The 26,018-nt window shown below is 31.7% G+C and overlaps 1 long non-coding RNA gene across 1 annotated transcript; it reads right to left on the reverse strand.

The window, feature by feature from the left end:
• Positions 1 to 333: 333 nt before the first annotated feature.
• Positions 334 to 6,223, reverse strand: LOC127723098 (uncharacterized). The gene is made up of 3 exons (XR_007991858.1): positions 6,178 to 6,223; positions 1,243 to 1,447; positions 334 to 399 (listed from the first exon to the last, which is right to left on the reverse strand). It is a non-coding gene; the product is annotated as an uncharacterized LOC127723098 (long non-coding RNA).
• Between the last annotated feature and the right edge of the window lie 19,795 nt (positions 6,224 to 26,018).

Genomic DNA, 26,018 nt, shown 5'->3' on the forward strand with positions numbered 1-26,018 from the left:
ATTTTTGACGACCTGAAATGTAAAGTAAGTTTCCCATTTATAACACGGTAAATTTAAAAAGGGGAAAATTAATTAAACCTGACAAAAATCCAACGCTCAACACTATCAACCGACGAAATGAATTGAAAACAACTGTCTTTCCTCGATGAAAGAGAGTTCATAAGTCACGAACAACAAACTGGAGACAACGGACATTGTAAATATGATAACTACTTACATGAATGTGTAGTTATTTAAAATCTGTCTATTATCACTTTTTAAAGTAATTTCTTACTGCATTATCATTACGGTAAAAACCTACTTCATTGCCCGTGTATCAATACTTACAAGATTATAAGGGATGTTAAACCAGAAAGCGCATTTGTTCTTACTGTTGTTAAGTTATTTCTACGAAGACTTCTGAAAGAATGAAAAATAAATGATCATAGGACTTCGTTCAATATACATGATATAAGAACGATATTCCATATTCTGATATATAAAACCTACATCTCTTTAACATTCCGCAGGTCAAAACATTCTAAAGCATTTGCACAAAAAATTTGGTAAATCTTAAAAAAAAAGTTGTTAATAAGGAATGAAGCTTTAGTGAAAATTAATCATAATTTAATGAATCATTTGGTGTGGACCAGTAAAAGGATAGACCAACGATTGCATGAACTACATTTGAATGTATGAAATGAAAATACGAAGTCTATAGAGTAGACAATATTATGATAGACTATCATTTAATTGTTAAGTCAAGACAGTTTGCTGATATTTTACACAATTAGAACCATTTTGAAAAAGTGAAAGAAAACGCCTGACAGTTAACAACAATTAGTATTTAGATGCAAAGTATTGGTAGTTCGTTAAATTTTGGGATATATTTTTAGTCGTGAATGAGGTACATAAAAAGCTTATAGGTATAGATAGAAATCATCATCATTGATGAAGATCATGTATACAATAGTGGCATGATAATAGTAATAAGTGCCCGTGGAATATTGGCAGGTCGATAACTTAACGCGTTTGATATATCATAGATAATATCCTTTACCACGTCCATTTCTTAAAATTTTCCTGCGCTATACACAAAACTGTTCCCAAACGAAAACCTGATTGTCTAATTAAAGCAGGAAAATTAAATCGAGAATTTCCGAAAACCAGCAAGTTCATTTAAAATCCAAACCTGGTCGGACAACTATATTTTCCATGCAAAGTCACGATTTGATTAAAACATATGTAATGAATAGTACTTACAAAATTGTTGTAGTTGAAGAAATATCTGTATGCGGTATTTCATCAAAACTCCTTCCGGAACAATCAATTAGTGTACCAGTACATGAACAAGATGAAGGACATCCATTAACTAAATCCCCTTTCAACAGGCTTATAAACAACATAACTGCAACTGACATCAACATTTTATTAGATGTGTTCGTTTTGCTCGTTTACCTTGATATATCTGTAATATACAAAAAAAAAATAATGTCAAATAATATAGCCTATTGCCAGAGAGTCATTTATTTTTTTAATAAACAATCATGAATTTTCAAGATAAGACAAAATGTAAGAAATAGAGAGAAATTACCATTTCAAAAATTTTCCTTTCCTTAATTACACTCTATCAGATATGTGTCTCTTTCTTTTATGATATCAAAAGCGATGAGAAGGATACCAAAGGAACATTCAAACTCATAAGTAAAAAATTAACTGGCAACGCCATGCTTAAAAAAAAAAAGATAAACAGACAAACAACAGTACACAAAAATAAAAAAACCAAAGAATGAGCAACACAAACCCCACCAAAAACTGTGGGTGATCTCAGATACTCTACAAGGATAAGCAGATCCTGCTCCACATATGGCACCCGTCGTGTTGCTTATGTTAATACAAACCTGGTGATAAGTTTAGTTCGGTGTGTCATATCTGGAGAAAAGGTGACAGGATTGTAGTTACAACAATAGGAACATATCCGTTGTCATTTGTGAAATGGATATTCCATATAACGGTCAAACAACTCGTGATACCGTCTGTAAAGTTTAGGTAGGGACTATATCAACTAATAGGTTTCTTGTGAGCAGCAATCATTGATCAAGGAAAGTATGATAGGAAATACAAGCCATGGAAATTGTATCAACTTGGAGATATATACATGTACTCCTACAAGACATGATTGTAAGAGGATGCTGTTAAGAAGTCTCTCGAACAAATCATAATAAGAATAATCCCTTAAGGACTCTCCCTATTAAAAAAATTATGAAAACAAGTTCAAGGTCAAATTATGACCTTGCCCATTTAACCTTTCAAGAGCCATATGTTCCCATGGTCATTACTGAAGACCCTATGTGTCTATCACTAACTGTTCTCAAGATATAATCATTTGAAAATAACAAAAATTAAAATATTATAGGATTCTATAGTAAACCCCTCCTTTCTTTTGGCCCCTCAAAGTACCCCTTTATAAACGCTATTGCACAAATAAAACCCTGATTGTTCCACTAGACATGTTAGTCTTGCATATTGTGGAACCCTAAATTAATCTGACAAGCGGTTTTGGGGAACGGGTGCAGACAAGTTCAAATTCAAAAGTAGTGGAAGAAGAAGGAGAAGTTCTAAGATGAAGAGGAAGAAGAAGGAGAAGAAGATTTGCAATTTTGAGAAATAGCAGATGACACCCTCGTCTCCCCATTATCAGAGTAACGCTAGCCATAGTTGCTGTAGTTTCAATGGTAACATAGTGGTTCAAAATTATTGTCAAAATCATCCAAAACCTGTATATAGGCGACTTTTTTTTTGTATAAAATCAGTTGTATTGGGTTTGATGTAATATTCGTTAAGACAATGTTGCTTTAAAGTATTTTTTGCCAATTGGTCAAGGTATAATTTTCTATCTGTTTCCATGACAATGGGGGCTTTTTGGAATATCTGAATATTGTCGGTACCTCAACATACCACAGGCAACATTTGCTACACCTCTTTCTGCAAATTTTCAAAACAGTTGGAGCATTTTAATATTTAACACATTTTTGCTGTTTCCATGGTCGATCGGGTGACATAATAATGATAAAAAAAACCGAAAAACAAACGGAGGAACAGCAATATGTCACCCGACATTGTTGATCGGATGATATAATAAGAAAATAGAAACGTAAAATAACAATATGTCACTCCGTTGAGGGTGCCATTAAAAAGAAACGTAGAATAACAATATGACACCCCAACTCTGTTGAGGGTGCAATAACTATAATTTCTATTGTAAGCAATAGCAGACTCACCCCTGCCAGATGAAATTCATGAATATATGAACCATCATGAATGTTCATAAAAGTGCATTAAGTTATTTCATGAATTAAGCTCATGAGCAGTTCATAAAATGCAGTTCATGAATATTTTCAGAACCTTCATGAACTGTTAGTCAGTTCATAACGTTCATAAATTGTTCATAACACATGTTCATGAATATCTTATCAACTTTAATTAATCAAGCAATACAGAAAGTTCATAAAATAATTAATAACAGATGTTCATGAACATTTTTCAAACTTTTATGAAACACTAATTTCATAAAGTTAAAAAAAACTTTCAACTTCAACTTACACAATTTAATTCAGATGCTTTATTTGTTATAGGAGCATGTCTTATTCTTCTCCCAACGATGAGTCCATGAGTCCTAGACTCATGAAAATTTGTCTGGACTCATCATAACAGGCAAGTCCAAAGATGTATCGAGAATGTAAAACTTTTTTTCATTTTATTTCTAAAATTTTAGAAATAATTAAATTTGATGTCAATTACTTGCTCTTTTTTGTCAGTGAGACTGGAATAAAAAATATATAGCAAAACAATTTCATATTCTAGCTGTTTAACTTGCCTTGACCAAAAATGATGAATTCCTCACAGGACTCACATTCCAAAATCTATAGTGAGAACCATGATGTCTCTTTAGCATGTACAGTGTCTTAATGTAGTTTTATAAGTATATATATATATATATTTTAGAATTTATTTTTTAGTTTATTTGATTTGGTGTGGAGATTTATAAAACAAATAGCGGCAATAACTATTATTCAAACGTTTATACCTGTCATTTATCTTTTATCTTTCCCTTTCATCACAATCATGCAACTGATTTCCTAGGGATTCAGAACTAATTTGGCTGATTCATTACATTTCTAAATGTTTCGTTTAAAAGGCATTACCGGTACAGAAATAAGGCATCAAATATATATTTACAATCATCCTGGACTTTATGGCCCAGGACTGACACGTTATGGATCCGGGTTTTAATTGATTAATTTTTTAGTCAATCTTCTTATTATTATCCAGGTCTTCAGAAGGACAAAACAGCCACATATTTACAGTTTTATTCATGAAGAAAGAAAAATAAAACACGAAAAACAGAACTTAAGAAGAATTTCAAGGTATAAACTTATTTTCAACTTTTCAAGAAATCATAATGTTTCCTGTGGGGCTTAACGCTACATCAACCCCACCCCCTCCTTCCTCTCGAAAACAAAAACAACAAACCCAAAACAAACAAAACAAAGACAAATACAAAATCAAGACAATTTTTACATATAGCAAACAAAACAAGGCAAAAAGAAAAGATTGTGAAATTCTCGTACTGCAATAGCTTCTGTTGAATGTGAATGCATGTATGTAGGCTTAAAGAATGTAAAATACTCCTACTCCTATAGTTAATGTTAAATGTTTATATGTTACTGCACGTATGTGGGCTCATTTTGTCACACTGGAATGTACAGACTACAAAAAAGCAGGAACTTAAACATAATATTTATGTTCTTGTCGTGCTCATCAAGTCCATATCTATTTTTATACTGCTTATATAATTATCGTGTATACATCTTGTCTATTTCTTTTATTTAACTGTACACCATTCGATCTTTTAATTGACTGAATGATTGTTAACTTTAATGCCACTTTCAGTACACTTGGCTATATCATGCCCGCCAGTTTTTGTTGGTGGAGGGAACCGGATTGCCCGGAGAGAACCACAGGCCTTTTGCCAGTAAACTGACAATCTTTGCCAAACTTAAGACTGAAGACGAATCCAGATGCTTCGTGGCAGGTTCGCAACCTCACAACCTCAGTGATACAGTATAGGAACTACTTAGACTAATTGGCCATCAATTAGATGTGTGAGAACTTCGGAATTTATAGCACGGACAATATCAACAACAGATTGAAATTTTGACCAATTAAATTTTCAGATCTTTTTTAGAAGAAAAAAAAAAATAATAACGGTACAATCTTACATTCATTTTATTATCAGTATAAATGCAATATGGTTGAAGTTATATGAAATGAAAATAATTGAACAATAGAAACATTATGAAAATTTTATACAATTGTTTATACTAATAATTTTTCATCACAAATTAAAAAGAATAAAGAAGTTATAGATAAATTCACGTAATATAAAAAACAGTCTCATCTTATTAGTAGATAACACAATAGGAAGAAATGAAGGCCTTAAATGTAGACCTAAGTGAAATATACACTGCTAAAAACTCAGACAAACTTGCTATTTGCTGATAGGATACTAGTTGTTATATAGTGAACATAAGGTAATATATAGAAGTAATATGCAAACTAAATCGAATTGATTAATAATCAAAAATGTAAAGTAAAGGAATGCTGAAGCTGTATTAAAGATATACAGAAAAGAAAATACGGTGAGAAAAGAAGTCTACACTATCAATAATAAAAATGATAGTATTGAAACGGTTATTATCTTTTATTAATTTTCTTATAGGGAGAATACTAAAGTAATCATTGAAATATCATGCCAAAAAAGACTATAAAAGTGATGAAAACAGACATAAGTGGGGAATGGCACTTGATTCATTCTTGGACAAATAAAAGATATGATGTTTTCAAACCAACAACATTTTAGGAAAAGTCAAAATTAAAAGTACAATCTATAAACAAAGACTTAGATGACAAATGGCTAGTACGATGCAAGTAGCACTACGTAGATCTTATGTTATGTTTAATTATTCAATATGCAAATATGATTTGAGGACGGGAAAAAAGGCCAGAATGCCTAAAGATAGCACAACAGTTCAAACGCATCGTCGTCTGTACATGTTAGAAGGGAATGATGATAGATTTTATAAAAGTTAGTTACTATAATAACAATATAACATGTAAATGTATAACTGTACTTACATTATAATAACGACCACAACTGGAGAAACCTGATCACACAACCGTACACTTGGAGGAAGATTTCGTAAATAACACGTAGGTAAAGATGGAATGTTCAATATAAACGCATGAATGGTGCAAGTATGTAACACATGTTAACTGATGATTCAGTGGTTTAACATGAAAAATATTTTTATCATCTTTTTTTAGTTTAGAAAGAGCGTTTAGTACAAATATAAAATAACGATATGAAAATAAAATATTTCTATGTAAAATCTTGCAAATATTTGTCTATTAAAGCACGTATTGACTTGAACGTTCATAATAAAGAATTTATATTTCAATTTAATAAATCGTTAATTCATCAAATAAGACAAATTGTTTCAATCTATTTTGTCACGGCTTCTCAAGTGAATTAATATCAATGTTGAAAATGTTTATACTATCTAGAATTAAAACAAAAAAATCAAACCCAACCATACACATACGGAAAAAGGGAATGATGAGTTGGTCATCTATCCCGAAATCTATACAATATTTTATTTTAAAGAATATGTGTACCAGCTTTTATAGGCTATCAAATATATTTTGCATAGAGTTAGTACCAAATCATTTTAGATTCTATGCATATGACAACTTTGTCAAATCAGCAAGTTTTATCAAAGTTCACATCTACAATTTTCCTATATTGATTGAGATTCACATGGTGGGTGATGCATACATAACAGAAGACGCTTATCCTTTCGATGCACCCGGTTTTGCTCCTTTTAGACCTATATACAAAGAGATGAACAAAAGAAATTGCTTTCGCAGTTGACTCCTTGGCATAACGGTTTCAGATTCAATTTGATAAGTTTCAAAAAAATCGCATGGGTTTCCTCGGAATCCTGGCTTCGCCTGTGATTGCTGCTGTCAGTATAAAAGTGTTATGTTGACTTTAAAAGTAAGTCCATTTATCAGTAAAATACAGAATTTAAAAAAAAAATCAAACTTATCTTTTAGGTGCTATTATATTTCATTGTGTTCAAGATTAGCTTCTGTACAAGCTTCACTCATTTAAAGAGTGAGTCTCCTAATTATATCGGGAACATTTGGCTTGTTAGTAGATTTTGTCTTGCTGCTCAATTTTGCTAATTTAAGTCTCTTTCTATCTATTTTGACTTTTATCATACAAGGCAAAAACGCAAAAAAAAGTGAAAATCATCAACAAAGGACGATAACTCTAATAAGGAGTCGACTGACGATTTCAACCATGCAGACTTACTTGCAGAACTTCTCTTTCTGATCGTTTTTGTAATTAAAAGTGTGTCTCTATCTATTATAGTTTTCAAGATAATATGCAAAAATGAACAAAAAAATGGTAAAATGTTTCATTTAAGAGCAACAACTTTGATAAGAAGTCGTCTGGCAGTTTTGGAATATATGGACAATTGGTAGAACTCAACATTCTGAACATTTCTGCCTTTGTTAGATTTTCTCTATTTATAATGGTTTTCAAAATAATAGCCATGTCGGTTATCCTGGTTGGCAAGTTGGCTCATCAGTTACATTTTTTAAAACTAGATACCCAATGATGATTCTGGCTAAGTTTGGTTAAATTTAGCCTAGTTGTTTCAGAGAGGAGAAGCTTTTTGTAAAAGTTAACAGACGACGACGGACGCCAAGTGATGAGAAAAGCTTACTTGGCCCTTTGGTCAAGGTGAGATAAAAAGGTATATCTATAATTTCCACAAATTGTTAACGAGAAGAGTAAACGCGTGATTTCTAAGTGCACGTGCAGGTAAAGATGTAAAATCTAGTAAACGCGCGTTTATATGTAGTTAACTACTGACTAAACTGACACAAAGTAAACGCGCGTTTACCCGAGTAGACATTAGAAATTTCCATTTTGACTGCGTTAACGTAATTGTAGTAAACGGGCGTGTACTAGTAAACGCAAAAACAGTAAAATAACAAAAATACCGAACTCCAAGGGAATTTCAAAACGGAAAGTCCTTTATAAAATGACAAAATCCAAATGTAGTGCATTTGTGTAACGTGTAACAGTTTTAGGACTGTGAAGAATGGACAATTTTCATTGTCTCTTCCTTTTTCGTGCATGTATGTAGGGATCTGTTCACCTGACCTTTGATTATCTTCGTTGTTTTTAAAATTCCTGGACTGTTGTTGACATTAATTATTTAATTAATGCCTAATACTTGTTGTTATATGTTAAGTTTCAATTGTTTTTCACAATTTAAAAACAATGTGTATAGTGTGTTCCTTATTACAAGTGTGTTCTTTAATTTCTAATTAAAATGTCATGTATAATGCAAACAGACTTCATATTTGTATTTTGATAGATACAGATCAAAGGGTGTATTTATTATCTCACTTCAAAATGGTGATTAGTAAAACACAAACTATTTTGCTTTTTACTTTAAAAAGTCTCAACAGACAGTGCATGCTTGCATGTTTATGTAAGGCTCCCCTTAATTCGAAAATCTCAATTTTCAGGCACAGGCTCATATAAATATGACTTTTGAATAATTGTGATAAATTTGATAAATCAAATGAGTGTTCAGTTGCTTTTAATATCTAATATATTATATCTAAGAGCATTTAAAAAGCAAATATTTGCAATATTTAAATTTTTAAAGCCCAAATCTTGATAGTTGAAATTATTGGATTTAAACGTCAAAATTAAACATCCAAATTTCAACATGAAAATAGCCATAGTTTCTATGATATATATTCTATAGCCATGAAACTTCGCTAACTATCTGATCAAATATAGTCCCTAGTGTGGACAGTGTATAACTTGCAAATTTTGTTCATACACTTTCCAAATTTATTTCTTTATATTTTATGCATGAAATATAACGTAAAGGGATGAAATTACATATTAAAAAAATTGGGTGCTGAATCTTTATGTTAAGTAGTGATTTGGTCCAGTTCAAAAAGGTCAAAAACTATTATGTCTGAAGCTGCCTAACTGAAATTTAGACTCCCTTAACATAGAATTGTCAATATTTTGAGTTAGAGCTGGTAGACTTTTCTATAATTTTATATAAGATGGCTAATGCTTATACAACTGCAAACCAATTTGCATTGGTCAACCACTAAGGCCAGGCTAAAAAATATAAGTTTGCCCTTACCCAACTCGTCAATAAGACACATCTGTAGGTAAGTAGGTTTCATTTGTTTTTGTAAAGACAAAAAAAACCTCCATTAAATCTTTCTACTCTTCCTGTCATATAAGCGAACTTCAGACACATAGTGTGTCCTTTTGATATGAAATTACTGGTATATTATTTAGAGCTTTTTCATTTCTCATCATCAAAATAGCTTAGGCAGGTAGTCCAAAATTATGTACTGAAATAGGGTTTGAAACGAGACAAAATATCTTTTATTGTTATTACAAAACACTATTGCTAGAGTAGGGATTTTGCAGTTAAAGCTTGGTAATAATAATTTTCAAGATGCATTACTTTAATATGATCAAATATAAAACGTTACTTGTTAATAAATATATGAATATATTTATATTCAAATTCTTTGGCAATAGTTATTATGACCAATCTGCTATTATCAGGGTCCAACTGTCCATTTTATGTTATAGTCTTTAACCTTTATCTATTAAGCATGTCTCCTTGACTTATATGTTTGCTATAAGCAAATAGTAGTGCAACATTGAAACCTTATACATATTTCATGTCAAACTGTAATAAATTCCAGTGTTATATGGTATAGTTTTGTTTGTATGCCCCTGTTGTAGCGGAGGGGGCATTAAGTGTTACCCTTGTCCGTCCCGAAAATTTGTTTCCATTCTCTAACTTTAGTTTGCCTTAACCAAATGTTATAAAACTTATAAACAACGCTTAAATTATTAACACAAAACACAGATTTTCGAAAGTTCGAAATTGGGTGGCGTCACTTTTGCCGTTCTTGAGTTATGCCCCTTCATAAGTGGAACAATTGCTAAATCTGTCGTTTTCGTTCTCTAACTTTAGTTTGCCTCAACTAAATGTTATGAAACGTATACTTTTAATTACAAAACGGTCTTAGTTACTTGAATGCTGCATCTGTATGTGGAAGTTGATATATACATATTTTCAAGCCTGGGGCATCTGTGGCCCATAGACACATTTAGTCAGGGGTACTGCTTGTACAAGAATTTTTTATTTAGTTGAAGAAGTAAATAATAATATGCTTGTATAAGTAAATTTGTTATATTCATATTTTTCTTATAAAGTCTGAATAATCTCCCCTTGCTTTTCTCAAAAACAAAAAATACTTGTATTGTAATTTTGTTTTATAATCCCGAAAATTCTCAAGTTTAAAAATAACCTGTACAAGTAGTACCCCTGACAGAAATTCCCCATTTATTTGTATTTTATATATATGGGTTATATTCTAAGTTATTAAAGCTAAAGGAATATTTTCTTTTTCCTTTTTATTTTCTATGCTGCAATAATTATGTATTGCAGGTCAATTGATAAAGAATCACTAATATTATCATTTATTTCAACATTATCATAACTTGTATCTAATAATTTCCATTTGAACATTATTTAGATTATGTATTAATGTTTTGGTTACTTGTTTCTTATCTACTGTATTGCGTCCCATTTCATGAATCCAATGTTCTCACCCTAAGGGATTTTGTAGGCCAGTCCAGGGACATTTTTAGTCACGATGAGTCCAGGGACTCTCCATTTTTGGTCACGATGAGTCCAGGGACTAACAATGTTTGCCATGAAGCATCCAACAGTGGAAAGACAATAAATATCAATGCCTTAATTTATGATCTAATTCTTTATTACAAAATAAAGTAAGAAAATCAAATCAAAATAGCATTATTTTTCATACTTTCATTTGACTTTTGCTTTGAAATAATGATAAATAGATTCAGCTGGTACAATCTTGATGCATCTTTGGACTCTTATTTAGTTTAGAAAGTTGTGAGTCCTATCAGATTTTCATGATTCTAGGACTCATGGACTCGTCTTAATAAGAACCCTGAAATCCTCGAAATGCATACTGTGACAGCTGTTATGATGCAGACATAGAAAAGAATTTGTCTTGTTAATGTTGATAGTTAGTCCATTTTGCCTGACAAACTTAAACCAGACTGTATCAGTATATTAACTGCAAAATAACCTAAGTCTTTTTATCAGTAAAATACGGAAAATGAAAAAAAATATTTTCATTATTTTGCTCTGGATACTGCAATTTGGTCATAAACAAGCTTTTGTCCATATTTATAAAATTTCATAAAGTTTTGACAAAGATATTGACTAATGACTGAAAACTTTTGCCGCAAACTGTAATAGAAATCTTTTTTTATCAGAAAAATACGGGACAAAATATATTCATGATATTCAAAATTTTGCTCTGGATATTGTGTTTTGGTTATGAATAAGCCTCTATATAATGATGGAAAATTGTATACTGGAAAATGAAAGTAAAATAAAGTATATAAACTAACATAAATAAATGAATCAATAAATAAAATTGAATTATATTGCATTGCTAAAGTTTTGAAACAAAATAGGTGACGTAAGATTAAGTAATAAATAGTTTCGTCTTTTTGGTAATAATATAGTTAATCTCATTTCTAGAGTTCTTTTGATCATAGCTATTAATGTGACGTTGAGAAATAAATTAAATAAACTTTCATCTTTTCAAAGAATTAAAATGTATATACTTTGCCGTAGGAAAAGAATACTTAAGTGTTTCTATTTTTTTTTAATTTAGGCCAATGATCTAAATCAGTATTGCAGTATTTGAAGATTTTATATTACATGGCATTATACAAATTCAAATCGAAATATTCATTATTTGCCAGAAAGGAAAGAAAAAAAAAAACCAAAAAAGCAAACAAAAAGCGAAAAAGCAAAACAGCAAAAAATCAAAAACAAAAGTTAGAAAAATTGAAATAAGTGGGATGTTAACTGTTTGCGGTACTCTAAACTAAGATTTGTAACGTGTAACAATTACTACATATAGTATAGATGAATTAACAAAAGGCCATCTTAGTACATATTGGCTAAACCATGACTCAAGATTTAGAGGTGTATAAAGTATTTTAGAACAGAATTAAACAATTTTAGTACAGATGTTAATTCACGGTGAGATAAATAAAAAATTAAACTAAACAAGACGGATGCTATTGCGGTAGAAAAATCATATAACGGCTTTCTATACGCTCGCCATCCTCAAATATCTTGTATTTACTTAAAACCCTTAATGTATAGAACTACTATATCGGCCCGGTCATAAAAGAACATACAAGAAAGTAGTACATATTTCATACAAAATAGTTTCTACGCATATAGCTATAACTTTGTCCATAAGTAAAATATTTTGGTTATGAAAGCCTTTAAAGACTTTGGATCACTATAGGACCCTTGTTGAAAGCCTCTTTTGAAAATTAAAAAAAAAATACATATTTGTATGTTGAATCTTACCAGGAAAAGTAAGAATAATGTAAAGTTCGACATAAAATTACGGTCACATTATTTGAACATAGGATAATGATTATTATTTTTAATTGACTGGGTAAAAAGGCCGGTGCTATTTCCCATCCGGGCATTTTCATGAATAAAAGGACCTGGGACAAGCTTTCAAACCTATTTGGAGTTGGTAAAAACTTTGCCGTTGGGAAATGTACACAAATACGGAAAAGTATGCCCGTATCGGTAGTTGATAGGTAACTTAGACTTTATGTGGTCAGTGAAGTTTTCAGGTGCGCTTTCCCAAACATGTGTTCTTATGAGTTAAAGATATAGATAATAGCTTTCAATCTAACCATCTGCGGTTAAGAACTTTGCCTTAGGGAAACGGGAGGATAGCAATTCCTGCCACCAACCCTGTGCTAAAAATTTAGAAATATGGTATGATGTTGTGAGCTTCCAGAGCACTTTCCCACCCGGCCATTTTCATGACAAGCTTTCAAACCCACTAGGAGTGGGTAAACTTTGCCGTAAAGAAATGTACACAAATACGGAAAAGTGTGCCCATACCCGTAATTGATAATTAACTTAGACTTTGGGTGGTCAGTGAAGTCTTCAGGTGCACTTTGCCACCCAGGTATTCATTTAAGTTGAAGATATATATACTAGCTTTCAATCTAACCACATTTACGTGGTTAAGAAATTTGCCGTAGGGAAACAGGACCATAGCAATTCCTGCCACCACCCCTGTACTGAAAAATATGAAATTTTGTATTATATTGTGAGCTTCGGTGCACTTTACAATTCGGGTATTTTCACAAATAAAAGGACCAGGGACAAGCTTTCAAATCCATTAGGATTTTATAAAAAATTTCCGTTAGGAAATTTATACAAATACGGAAAAGTGTGCCCATACCCGTAATTGAAAGGTAACCAAGACTTTAGGTGGTCAGTGAAATCTTCAGGTGCACTTTCCCACACATGTATTCATATGTGTTGAATACATAGTTAATACCTTTCAATCTAACCACATGTACGTGGTCAAGAACTTTCCCGAAGGGAAACGGGACGATAGCAATTCCTGCCATCACCCCTGTGCTGAAAAATAAGAAATTTTGTATGATTTTGTTTGCTTCAGGTGCACTTTCCCTTCCGGGCTTTTTCATGAATAAAAGGGCTGGGGACAAGTTTTAGAACACACTAGGAGTGGATAAAAACTTTGCCGTAAAGAATGTAGACACATAAGAAATTTGTATTATTCGATACAAAATTAAATACATTGAAGCAGTAAGTTCATTAAAAGAATTTTTTTATCAGACTTATGCTTAAAATATAATACTTATGGCAGTTACTTTGTTGGCAGAAATTTCTTGTATCAAAAGTGACATGGATTACTTCGAGCTGATAGCTCTTTGAAGGCAATTTCTTCTGTCAGATTTAAACCTAAAATGGTATATTTAATCTAAGCCGTTAGTTCGTTGGAAGAAATTTCTTCTATCAGACCTATAATTAGATCTAAATTAAAACACATGTAGCTGTTAGTTCGTTCTGTGAGTAACACAATAAAACTAGGAACTGGTCAGATGTATCTGTATGTCAATTTATCATGAAATCACATGAAATTACTTGACATTTTGGCATCAAACAGCATACATGTAGTTTACATTTTCTAATTAAAAATAAGCAATGTTCAAAAGAATATATAATTGCATTACCTGTTCTCAGAGACACCCAAAATGTTAAAGCGTTGAAATACAATATTGTTATGAGGAAGTAAATGTATACATGAACACATGCTGATTAATCAATTTAAGTTATGACAGCTGTATTCAAAAATTGATCATTGAAAATATTTACATCATTTGTTGCAAAAATCAACTGAGCATGTCTTTCTACAAGTTTAAAATCACTGTACATGTACAGGTTCATAATGTTCGTAATCACAGAGGTTGTTTAACACTTTGAATTTTGTTTGAACTTACGGAATTTTCCACCTGCTATACAATGTAGGGTCCCAAAAGGATTATTTCCTACAATTCACATCAGTCAGTTATATTGATGAGGACAATTGCATGTAACGCTTTGTATTATCAATATTATGAATAAAACGAGAGTTGGATTCGGGTCAATAAGACAGCAACCCATATTTATATTTATTTAAAATGAAAACAAATTACCACTTTACTTCCAATAAAATTATTTATTTTTGTAATGAATGTCATATTTATTAATTGTTTTTCATATATTAAATATTCAACCCAGAGCAATGATAAACTTTTGACATTGTAGTTTTGAACCATTTTTCAGCATGTATTATTAACTAGATTTTCATCAATTTTTAAATGGTGGTAAAGATTAAATGACTGTTTGAAAATAGCTCCAGTACATAAAAACATTCTGGAGTTACATTGTAACCTTACTCTATCTAATATCTTATTCAATAATATCTAGATGACGTTTGCAATATTTGTAAATACAAATGTATATATTTAATTTAATTTACATAATCAAATAAATTGTTCTTGTGCATGAACTGTCCTACATGTAACTGGTGTCTAATACATTTATTGGTGGATGACAAAATGTACCACATAAACGCCATTACTGCAATTCAACCAATATAGTTATCAAGAAGTTTTAAAAATGTATTCAAGCTACTATACATGTGAGTAATATGATATACGGGTACGTTATAACTACCATAGATGGATGTCTGTGAATATCATGTACATCATAGAGCACAACACCCAGTGCCGTGCCTTTGATATTTCACTGTGACTACATGGTACTCAGTGGGTAATATTCTCAGTTCTTTATTTATATGACTTGATTACGAGTATATATTAAGATAAAAACAAAATAATTTCAGTTAGTGGTCGAAATAAATGATAACATTATAACAACTGTTTTAAAAGGAAATATTCAAAATTCACATTTTGCCGAAATTATCACAAGATGTCCTTGAATAGAGAGGCTTGAACCTTACATGAATGTAGTTTTATAGTCTAGCTGATTTGTGCATAGTTTAAGAAGAATTGTGGGTTTGATGATAAAGCATGAAACTTTGCACAATTGTAGATATATATTTGTTAGTCAATTTTAGCTATGGACCCAGTGGCACTCTGAAAAATCCAATATGGCGGCCATTTTCAAGATGTCTGTCAATCAGTCCAAATTTTACCACCATGTATGAATTACAGCGAATAGTATTCAAAACCAAATCTTTCAATGCATATCAAATGTAATCCAACGTCCCTAGTAAGTCCTAAGGTTATATAAGACTTTTCATTTTTTTTCAAAATGGCGGAAAATTTTAAAATGACCACCAAAAATTGCAAATAACCAACACCAAGAGAAGGTTCTACTGATATTTATTTCTTCGATCGTATTGCAGGTTGCGGTTCAAACAATATTCTAGGAATTGCGTTTCCATGATACATGGATGCTGCTTACAACACAATTTAATCAAAGATCCCATAAATGGAAACATTCAAACGTTTTTACGCCATCAGCATTTGTTTGACAGTGAAGTACCATCCGAGTCACAAATGTTTATGGATATGTTCCACTTCTCCTAGCCAAAATCCTTTCTTTTTCCTCGATTGTGGATCAAAATGATCAAAAAATACGCTTAACCACCGAATGTCTACTTGCAATAAGTAACAGCACGCGTTCTACCAGTTGACAAGAAACTACACACCCTTCTGGAACACCTCAAGGTTTTATGAAAAGGGACTCATGTTGTTTATGCTTTCAATGTTGTGTACATGCATGGAAAACCCTATTTCATTTCAAACGCTCACATTTGGTCAAGTTTTAGATAACATGGTTTTTACATGATTCTAATGGTTAGAAAAGAGAAACTAATAAATGAACTATTATGACCTTAGCTGTATTTGGAAAAACTGTTTGGAATGTTAGGTCGTCAATGCTCTTCAACTTTGTACTTTATTTGACCTTTTTAACTTTTTTTTATTCGAGCGTCACTGATGAGTTTTTTGTAGACGAAACGCGCGTCTGGCGCAAATACAAAATTTCAATCCTGGTATCTATGATGTGTTTATATATATGATTATGCCTAACTACTGGATACGACTCATCAATCTATCTAAACAAGAGCACCTAGGTAGGTGTCACTTGTGGATCAGGAACTGCTGACCCTTTTTGAGCAACTCAGATCATTCCAGTTTTAAAGTGGGGTTCTACTTGCTTAGTTTTTAGATTTTTGTATAGTAAATTTCTTGACTGCTGTTTGTCGTTTTTGCGTTTTTTATCCATGTTGTTATCTGGTTTTGTTTTACTAATGATTTTTGAGTGCCCAAGTATCTTTTTCATCTTTTTTATCGTGTAGACAGCAACATATTTTCACAGCAGTTTGATAAATGTTTCTTAAGGACAGCCAATTTAGTCTTTGTCCCACTCTCCACCACATTTTAAACAGCATCGTACATAACATCATTGTCCTCTCGCATGTTTATCTGCCGTGACATCCGTTTCTATCTTTCAACAACATTTTATTAGCCCATTACAATGCTGATACCTTTGTGATAAATGTCCAATATGATATATGCCATTCACATTAACTCGAAGTAACACTCTTTGCAAAAGGCCGAATCATTCCCTCCCGAAATCTTTCATATGCTTTGAAAATATTGTTTGTTTAATTTTAACCCGTTCCTGGTGTAGTGCATCATTTGTCGAATTGATTATTTCAGAGGTGAATTGAAACTTGTTAATTACTATAGCCAATTCTGGACAAGACACCATATTTAAATGCTGTACTTGTGCGATACTGACGGTCAATCGGATTGCCCAACCTACTGCTTTTAGAGGTGTGTAATTCTACTCATAAGCTTCATCTACATTTATCATTTTCAAATTACGTTTGCAAAACTTGAACTATATAGTTAAATAGCATAATATTGCGCAGGATTACTTTAAGCCATAATTTGGATGGAAAAATGTAAAGAACTAATGAATAAACAGTATAAAGAAATCTTTATGCACACTTCAAAATGTCCAGTTCAATCTTTAATGTTACAGACAAGTTGTGCAGAAGTGAACTCAATTTCCCTCTCATTACTCCATTATTTGAATGTTACATGGTTCTCACCAGAGTCTCGTTACTCAGTAAAATGTATGTCAGGATCTTTTCATAAGCATAAGAACTACACCTTTTGTAACCTCAAAAACAATAAACAAAAAGCAAATATGAGAAATAACAAAAAAACACTTTCACTCAATTACAGGCTCCTGACTTGGGACAGGCACACATGGAATGTGGCGGGGTTTAACATGTTAGAAGGTGCAAACATACCCCTAACCTGGGAGAGTGGTTTAACAGTAAAACATAAAAACAAACTATAAAAATCAGTTGAAAAGGACTTACAGAAAAACATGTCGAAAAAACGCAGACCGGACGTGGCAAAACACAACGTATAGATCTTAGAGTACTCGAAGTAACTGATAGCTATGGACATGCATGGTGTTGTGAACGTAGCAAGGTGCGTTCGATTCAAATCCTAATTGACTAAGTATGCAAGTTTTTCTCCACGAGGTTGGTAATTTAAATGACTGTCCGTTATAAATCATTTTTACCTTTTAAATAATAGAGACTTTCTTAACTCGCAACTCGACACTTCCAACTCGCAAATCTACTTTTTTCAAATCGCAACTCGACTTTTTAACACACAACTCTACTATCGTGACTCGCAACTCGACTTGTCTAACTCGCAACTTGACCTTCTTTAATCGCAGCACAACTTTAGGCAAAAACACACGTGTTTAAAAACGACTGGAGGGAAAAGATTCCGCCGTTTTTTAATCATTCTTTTGAATCGAAAAATTCTAGTTCTTTGCTGCAAATCCTCATCTTCAAAGGCATTGACAGTTTGTTTTAAGAGATATTCTTCTCGTATTTCTTTGTTTAATGACTTGTGACGTGTGAACCAAAACGATAATTGATAACTGCATACGAAATTCCAATGATGCAACTATTTTCTCCGTAATTGTGCAGTGTGTGATAGTCCGCGCGAAATGCACTCGTTATTATTCAATTCTATTTTTACGATTATTTGTTTACGAAATGTAAAGTTATCAGGTCATACCGGTTCTGTTAATGTTGCAGTGTAAACGCACTAGATTAAATAAGATCGATCTCGATCGATCTTGCTTGTGCAAATGTAACGCGAACTGGTCTTTTTAATATCGATTCAAATAAAGATCAGTTCAACTTCGTACAAGTGTAAACGGGGTCTAATATTTTTAAGAAGACGTGTTTCATGTGGTATGTATTCCGTGACACAAATTCAATGTTGAATCAAATACTTATTATAAATATTATACTTGTTTCCTTCAAATTTAATCAATACTGAATGGTATTAACTGAGGACAATCAATAACAAGCTTTTATAGCCGACCTTAGGGTATTTTGTTCTCATTGTTGAAGGCCGTACGGTGGCTTTTAATTGCTTACATCCACTTCATTTGGGCTTTGATGGATAGTTGTCTTTTCAGCAATCATACCACAATTCCTTATTTTTATTTTGTTTGTATCCATATTATTTTAAGATAAGACATGATGTTGTTAATTCTTTTTTGCTTGTTTTGCTTATTTTCATTTTAATTTTTCGTTAAATCATTTTGACTTTTCTTTTTCGTCATGTTTTAATTTTGTTTTGTTTTGTTTTTTGTTTTTTTTTTGGAAAAGGTGGGGGGGGGGGGGGGGGGGGGAGGGGGGGATAGTTTATTTTTTTCATTATTTTTTACAAAACCTTGACCATTCTAATTTTTAAAATAGAAAAAATTTACTTCGCATATATTGCATATTTTGTTTGAATTCCATTATAATAATATATTATTCTTTAAAGAAAAGCATAAATTTGTTGAGTAAATAAATTATTTATACTTAACTCTTACTATTGCATTACAATTTTTATTAAGTTATGTGAATTCAAGTGTACAGAATATCCTGCACAGTACCTCCAACTATTTTTTTATAAACAAAGGGAATTAACCCTTATCATGCATCTATAATGACAATATTTCATGAAGTTAGTTTTCGAGCGAATCTTTGTCGTATTTGATCAAGTAAATATGTATTCGAATTTATAATCTGATTAATTGACAATACTGGATCGTGATCAACGCAACCATTACGTTCGTCAGTGTAAATATTTTAGCAGAAATTGAAAGTTTAACGGACTGCATGATGATGTGAACAGTGAATATATAAATCTAACGTTACGGCGCTTTTTTTTGGTTCTTTTAATGCTGGACCTTGCCGCCTATGACGCACTGGCGCCTCGTCAATTCGCAACACATTTACATAAACTGGACATTGTTGTAAAGATAACATGTTGTAGATTGCGAGGAGCGATGGATCCTTGGAAAATATGTGAACATTGGGTATCTTTTCGGTGGAAAACGCTACATTTTGTTGATTTTCCTCAAAATTAGACACCTTATTGACGAAATTGGATTAGGATACCTACACAATTTTACTGTTCTCAACTTCAGGATGATGCATGCAAAATTTTGATGTCTGTTTACGTTTCTATAAATAGCGCTAGGTCCCGATAGGATATTAAATTGTTGCATATGATAGCGAAAGATAAACGTTGTGGATAATATTACCGATTTTCACATTGTTATGAAATATAAATACAAACAGGTAAAGTCTATAACTTTAAGCCTAGTTTGAAGAGCTAAAATTCATGTTTCCTGTGATATTTTATTTTTTACTGACATCGAATGAAAAAGTTTTTTTTTTGTAATTTTTTCCAACGTCGATAACACCAATTATGCATTACGGCAGATATGAGTTTATTGACGTGACGTTCCCACAGAGTCCCTACTGCAGTCATTCATAGATAAATAAAAAAGATATATCGTAACATTACATCCAATCACAGCGCTCCTAAGTTGACTTCCTTCACCTGCCTTGAGTACACAAAAGGCCAACCTAAAGCCGGGAAAATGTAATACTACTTTTTTCCCTATACTGTGACATAAAGATATAAAGAATTCTTATGACACCATCAATGCAATACTGAGTTATTGTGAAAACTTGGCTATAATAAATACTTGTATGTCCCCATTACTTAAAGAAACATGGACCATTTTATGTCCCTACCCCTACATGCTGGTTTACCTCTTTCTGTACTTCTTTCAGATATGGCTTAATAAACTACCTGTATCCAATCATATCTTATCTTATTTAAAAAAAAATAGTGCACAGTACCATTTAAACGGATAAAAATGACAGTTCCATTCAATTTGTATTAATTTTATCCTAAATTTACAACATAAGCACAAATTCAAGATTTTTCATCCTAATCTCCATTCCATGCTTTAGTATATGCCATATTGTGGTTCAAAATTTCAGAGCTTGTTATACAATTCATTATTCTGTCTTGACATGATAAAAAAAAAAAGATGTTAGACACTTAAAACGTTAAATATGCAAAAAACTCAGCTGTAAAGTTGCCTTTGTGGCCTGTATTAATCTATGAAAAAGCTGAATTATGTGCCTTGGGAGTATCCATTTCCACCAATAGTTCTTTCAAACAGTAGAAAATGAAAAATTATATATGCTTGATATAATAAAAGATAGAAACTACAAAATGAAGCACACTATTGAAATATTTGCTGCATGAACTGCCAAGAATGAGAACAATTCTTTACACAGGAGAGTATAAATTCTATCTAAATGTAGCCTCAATTAGGCCTCTTTTTTTTCTTAGAAGGACAATTTTAACACTGAAAATGCTTCTATTGTGACCAAATATTGCCTTACTCCATAAACAGTATAAACTTAACCAACCAATTTCCAATTTTAATAGATTATGTCTTGAGAATTACTCAAGTGATACATTAAGGGAATTACACAGCCAAAAAGGCAAATATTTCAGTAAAAAATATTTGTTGCAACTTGAATGCTGGTGTTTCCAATTGAATTAATCATTGTGAAAGGTGAAAACAAATACAAAAAAACTAGAGTTTGGTGCATTTTATACAATATAGTTAATATTGAAATCCTAGAATAAAGTTTTATATCAGTACCCATCAATTTGACTTACTGTGATGACTCAGCACTTTTCTCACGACAGTATTGGTTTCAGTGAAGAAATTTCTATTCATGGTGATCAAAATCAAATGTACTAATCAAAGGCTTTAAAATAGTACAATACAACTGAACTCTGATTTATTTTGATTTCCCTTGCTATTTTCGGTATACTGTGACATAAAGATATAAAGAGTTCTTATGACACCATCAATGCAATAATGAGTTGTTGTGAAAACCTTGGCTATAATAAATACTTGTATGTCCCCATTACTAAAAGAAACATAGATCATTTTATGTCCCCATCCCTTCATGCTGGTTTATCTCTTTCTGTACTTCTTTCAGATAAGGCTTAATAAATTATCTGTATCCAATCATATCTTATCTTATTTAAAAAGAAAAGTAAACAGTACCATTTAATCGGATAAAAATGACAGTTCCATTCAATTTGTATTCATTTTATCTTAAATTTACAACATAAGCACAAATTCAAGACCTATCATACTAATCTCCATTCCATGCTTTATTATATGCCATCATGTGGTTCAAAATTTCAGAGCTTGTTATAAAATCATTATTCTGTCTTGAGATGATAAAAAAAAAGATGTTATACACTTAAAACGTTAAATATGCAAATAACTCAGCTGTAAAGTTGCTTTTGTGGCCTGTATTATTCTATGAAAAAGCTGAATTATGTCCCTTGTGAGTATTCATTTCCAACAATAGTCCTTTCAAACAGTAGAAAATGAAAAATTATATATGCTTGATATAATAAAGTATAGAAACTACAAAATGAAGCACTATTGAAATATTTGCTGCATGAACTGCTAAGAATGTGAACGATTCTTTACACAGGAGAGTATAAATTCTATCTAAATTTGGCCTGAATTGGGCCTCTTTTTTCTTTTTTCCAGCAGCGATCCGTCCGATGACGGAAACAATATCCGGACGCCTTTAGGTCAGACCACCAATTAAAAATCCCTATCTGTTCAACCAAATTTTGCAATTTTCACAGCTTTATAATTATTATTCCTTAAGTTTAACTTCATAGAAACCAGGTATATCCTGAATTGTACATGTATCACCTTTCTACATGCCAATTGTCAATCTACTTTGAAAGACTTATAAGAAAAATCTGACCTTAGTAACACAGGTACTGCCAAAATAACTCCTGGTTTTCTGTAAATCTTAAATTAGTATACTATGGAGCGCATTAATCCTGAATTTTTAATGCAAACTCATATACAAGTAAATTTTGGCTCAAAATTGTCTAAATATATTTCTCTTTCACCAAAAGTTTCATTTCTGGAAATTTGTTGGTTAGTTTAAGTAAACAAGGACATCAAAAGCACTATTTTGTGTCAGGGTAGGGCTACTTTTACGTTCTAAATTGGAGTGAGTAATTGGTGGTCTGACACCTAAAGAGCAAAAAAAATTGATCAGAAATCTTTTGTTTTGCTTTATTCTTAATCCTTGGTCAATTTGTAGTAAAATAAAATCCTATCTGAGCATAATGCGACTTATATTACAAAATTCACAGCTCCATTTAAACTGACTGTAATGTATGACTTTAATAGAAAATACTTGAACATTTTATTTTGCACTACGGGAACATAAACTTTCGTTATCAAGATCAGATTTGGTTGATTTTTCCTTGTTTCTCCTACTGCATTCAAGACTTTCCACAATTTTTTCAATGAGTTTAGTACAAAATCCAAGGTATTGAAGAGTCAAGGAATATTGACCACACCCCCCCCCTTTTTCCCCTTTTTTCACCAGGTGTCAGTAATGGGATTTTTAGTTGATCAAAAGTGCAGGTATGGTCATTAAACTGTTTTATTTACTATCAGTCAATAATTTAAAGTAAGAAACTTGAGACAATAAATGCCTTAAATCTTCATGACGACAATTTTTTGGGGGTAGTAAACAACCGTATGTTTTAATGTTTAATACCACAGAAACAACTTACTGTGCATTCATAACAATTTAGGACTTTTTTTTTTTAAATGAAAGCATATTGTCAGGGTGGGAAAAGCTAAAAATAGCACAAATTCAGGTTTAAGGCTCTAAATTTGCAATATGTGACTTTTTGCCAAAAAAAGATTGAAATGTGGTTACTATCATTTCAAATGATCAGTTAAGACAAAAAAAATCAATTGTTTTCTGAATTTGGGGTTTCACCGCTTTTCGCTTTAAAGGTGTCAGACCACCATTTAAAAAACCCGATCTGTTCAACCAAATTTTTCAATTTCCACAGCTTTCTTAATATTTTACCTTAAGTTTAACCTCATAGGAACCAGGTATATACTGAATTGTACATGTATCACCTTTCAACATGCCAATTTTCATCCTACTTTGAAAGACTTATAAAAAAAATCTGACCTTGGGAACACAGGTACTACCAATATAACTCCTGGTTTTCTGGAAATCTTAAATTAGTATACAATGGAGCGCATTAATCCTGAATTTTTAATGAAAACTCATAGACAAGTATATTTTTGCTCAAAATTGTCTAAATATATTTCTCTTTCACCAAAAGTTTCATTTCTGGAAATTTGTTGGTTAGTTTAAGTAAACAAGGACATCAAAAGCACTATTGTGTGTCAGAGTAGGGCTACTTTTACAAACGTTCTAAATTGGAGGGAGTAATTGGTGGTCTGACACCTCAAGAGCAAAAAAAGTTGATCAGAAATCTTTTCTTTTGCTTTATTCTTGATCCTTGGTCAATTTCTAGTAAAAAGATCCTATCTGAGCATAATGCGACTTTTATTACAACATTCGCAGCTCAATTTAAACTGACTGTAATGTATGACTGTAATAGAAAATACTTGAAAATTTCATTTTGGACTACAGGAACATAAACTTTCAATATCAAGATCAGTTTTGGTTGATTTTTCCTACTGCTTTAAAGACTTTCCACAATTTTTACAAAGAGTTTAGTAAAAAATCCAAGGTATTGAAGAGTCAAGGAATATTGACCCCCCTTCTTTTCACCAGGTGTCAGTAATGGGACTATTAGTTGATCAAAAGTGCAGTTATGGTCATAAAACTGTTTTTATTTACTATCAGTTAATAAAATTTAAGATAGAAAACTTTCATTTGAAACAATAAATGGGATTGTGGTGAGTTTATGCAGTGTTTACATTAGGCTATGTTATCTGCTAAATACATGGTATGACGCAATGATATAAGGGGTAAATATCAAATAATTTCATTAAATCTTCATGACGACAATTTTTTTTTTGAGTAGTAAACAACCTATGTTTTAACGTTTAATACCACGGAAACAACTTACTGTGCATTCATATCAATTTAGGACATTTTTTAAATGAAATCATATTGTCAGGGTTACACTACAAACCATTGAAAGTCTGAAATGGCCTATAGTTGTACTTGACTGTACTGATTTTTACTCGACCAGTCTGAATTGGTCTGAAATTTACTTGATTATACTTGACTGTAGTCTGAACCATACTTAACAGTCTGAACTTGTACTCGACCACACTCGACCAGTACTTAACCATTTTATTTGCGTCTCAGCCATGCTCGACCTAGTCTGAACAATGCTCAAACTAGTCTGAACCATACTCGACCTAGTCTGAACCATACTCGACCTAGTCTGAACCATACTTGACCAAGTCTTAACCAACCGAGACATATTTTTTGTATCTATCTATTGTATTTCATCAATTTATGAACTGTTTTTAACAGCTATTTCCCCTGGCTAGAAATTTGAACAACAATTTGAAATTTAAAATGTATTCAATATGGCATTGAAACAAAAATTTCACAATAAACATAATATAAATTCAACACCATATTCATCAACACTTACATATATATATCACCTTTAAAATAAAAATAAAACAAGCTGATCCAATAATCTTAAAACTGAATTGTGACTAATATTTTTAATGTTATTCAAATTTTTTGAATGTTTCAGATATATTTTATCATGTTTATGGTTACTGGACAATTTTCACCATTTACTTAAGCCTTGTATAGATTTATGGTGTCAGTTGAGTTTAGTTAATAATGCAGTGAACATTTTTTTTTATTAAAATATATTTAGAATAGTATATAAAGCAACTTAATAAATTTAAAAGATCACACCTTTGTTTTGTAAAACCAAGAATTTAGTATAATCATGATAATAGAACTTCCGTAGCAATCGTTGATAACCATTTAAAAAAGGAAATGTGTTCCAAGGTTGCAGAAAAAATTTATTTCAATTAAATTTAAATAACTTTTGTCAAAATTAAAGACATGGCATACAAGAAGAACTTTAATAAGGTTTAATATCCTCAGTACATGTGTGTTTTACAGGTAAAAAGAAAGCCCTATTTTTCTAAAACTCGTGT

The sequence above is a fragment of the Mytilus californianus genome, unplaced genomic scaffold, assembly GCF_021869535.1.
Source record: "Mytilus californianus isolate M0D057914Y unplaced genomic scaffold, xbMytCali1.0.p SCAF_13, whole genome shotgun sequence".
Taxonomy (NCBI): Eukaryota; Metazoa; Mollusca; class Bivalvia; order Mytilida; family Mytilidae; genus Mytilus; species Mytilus californianus.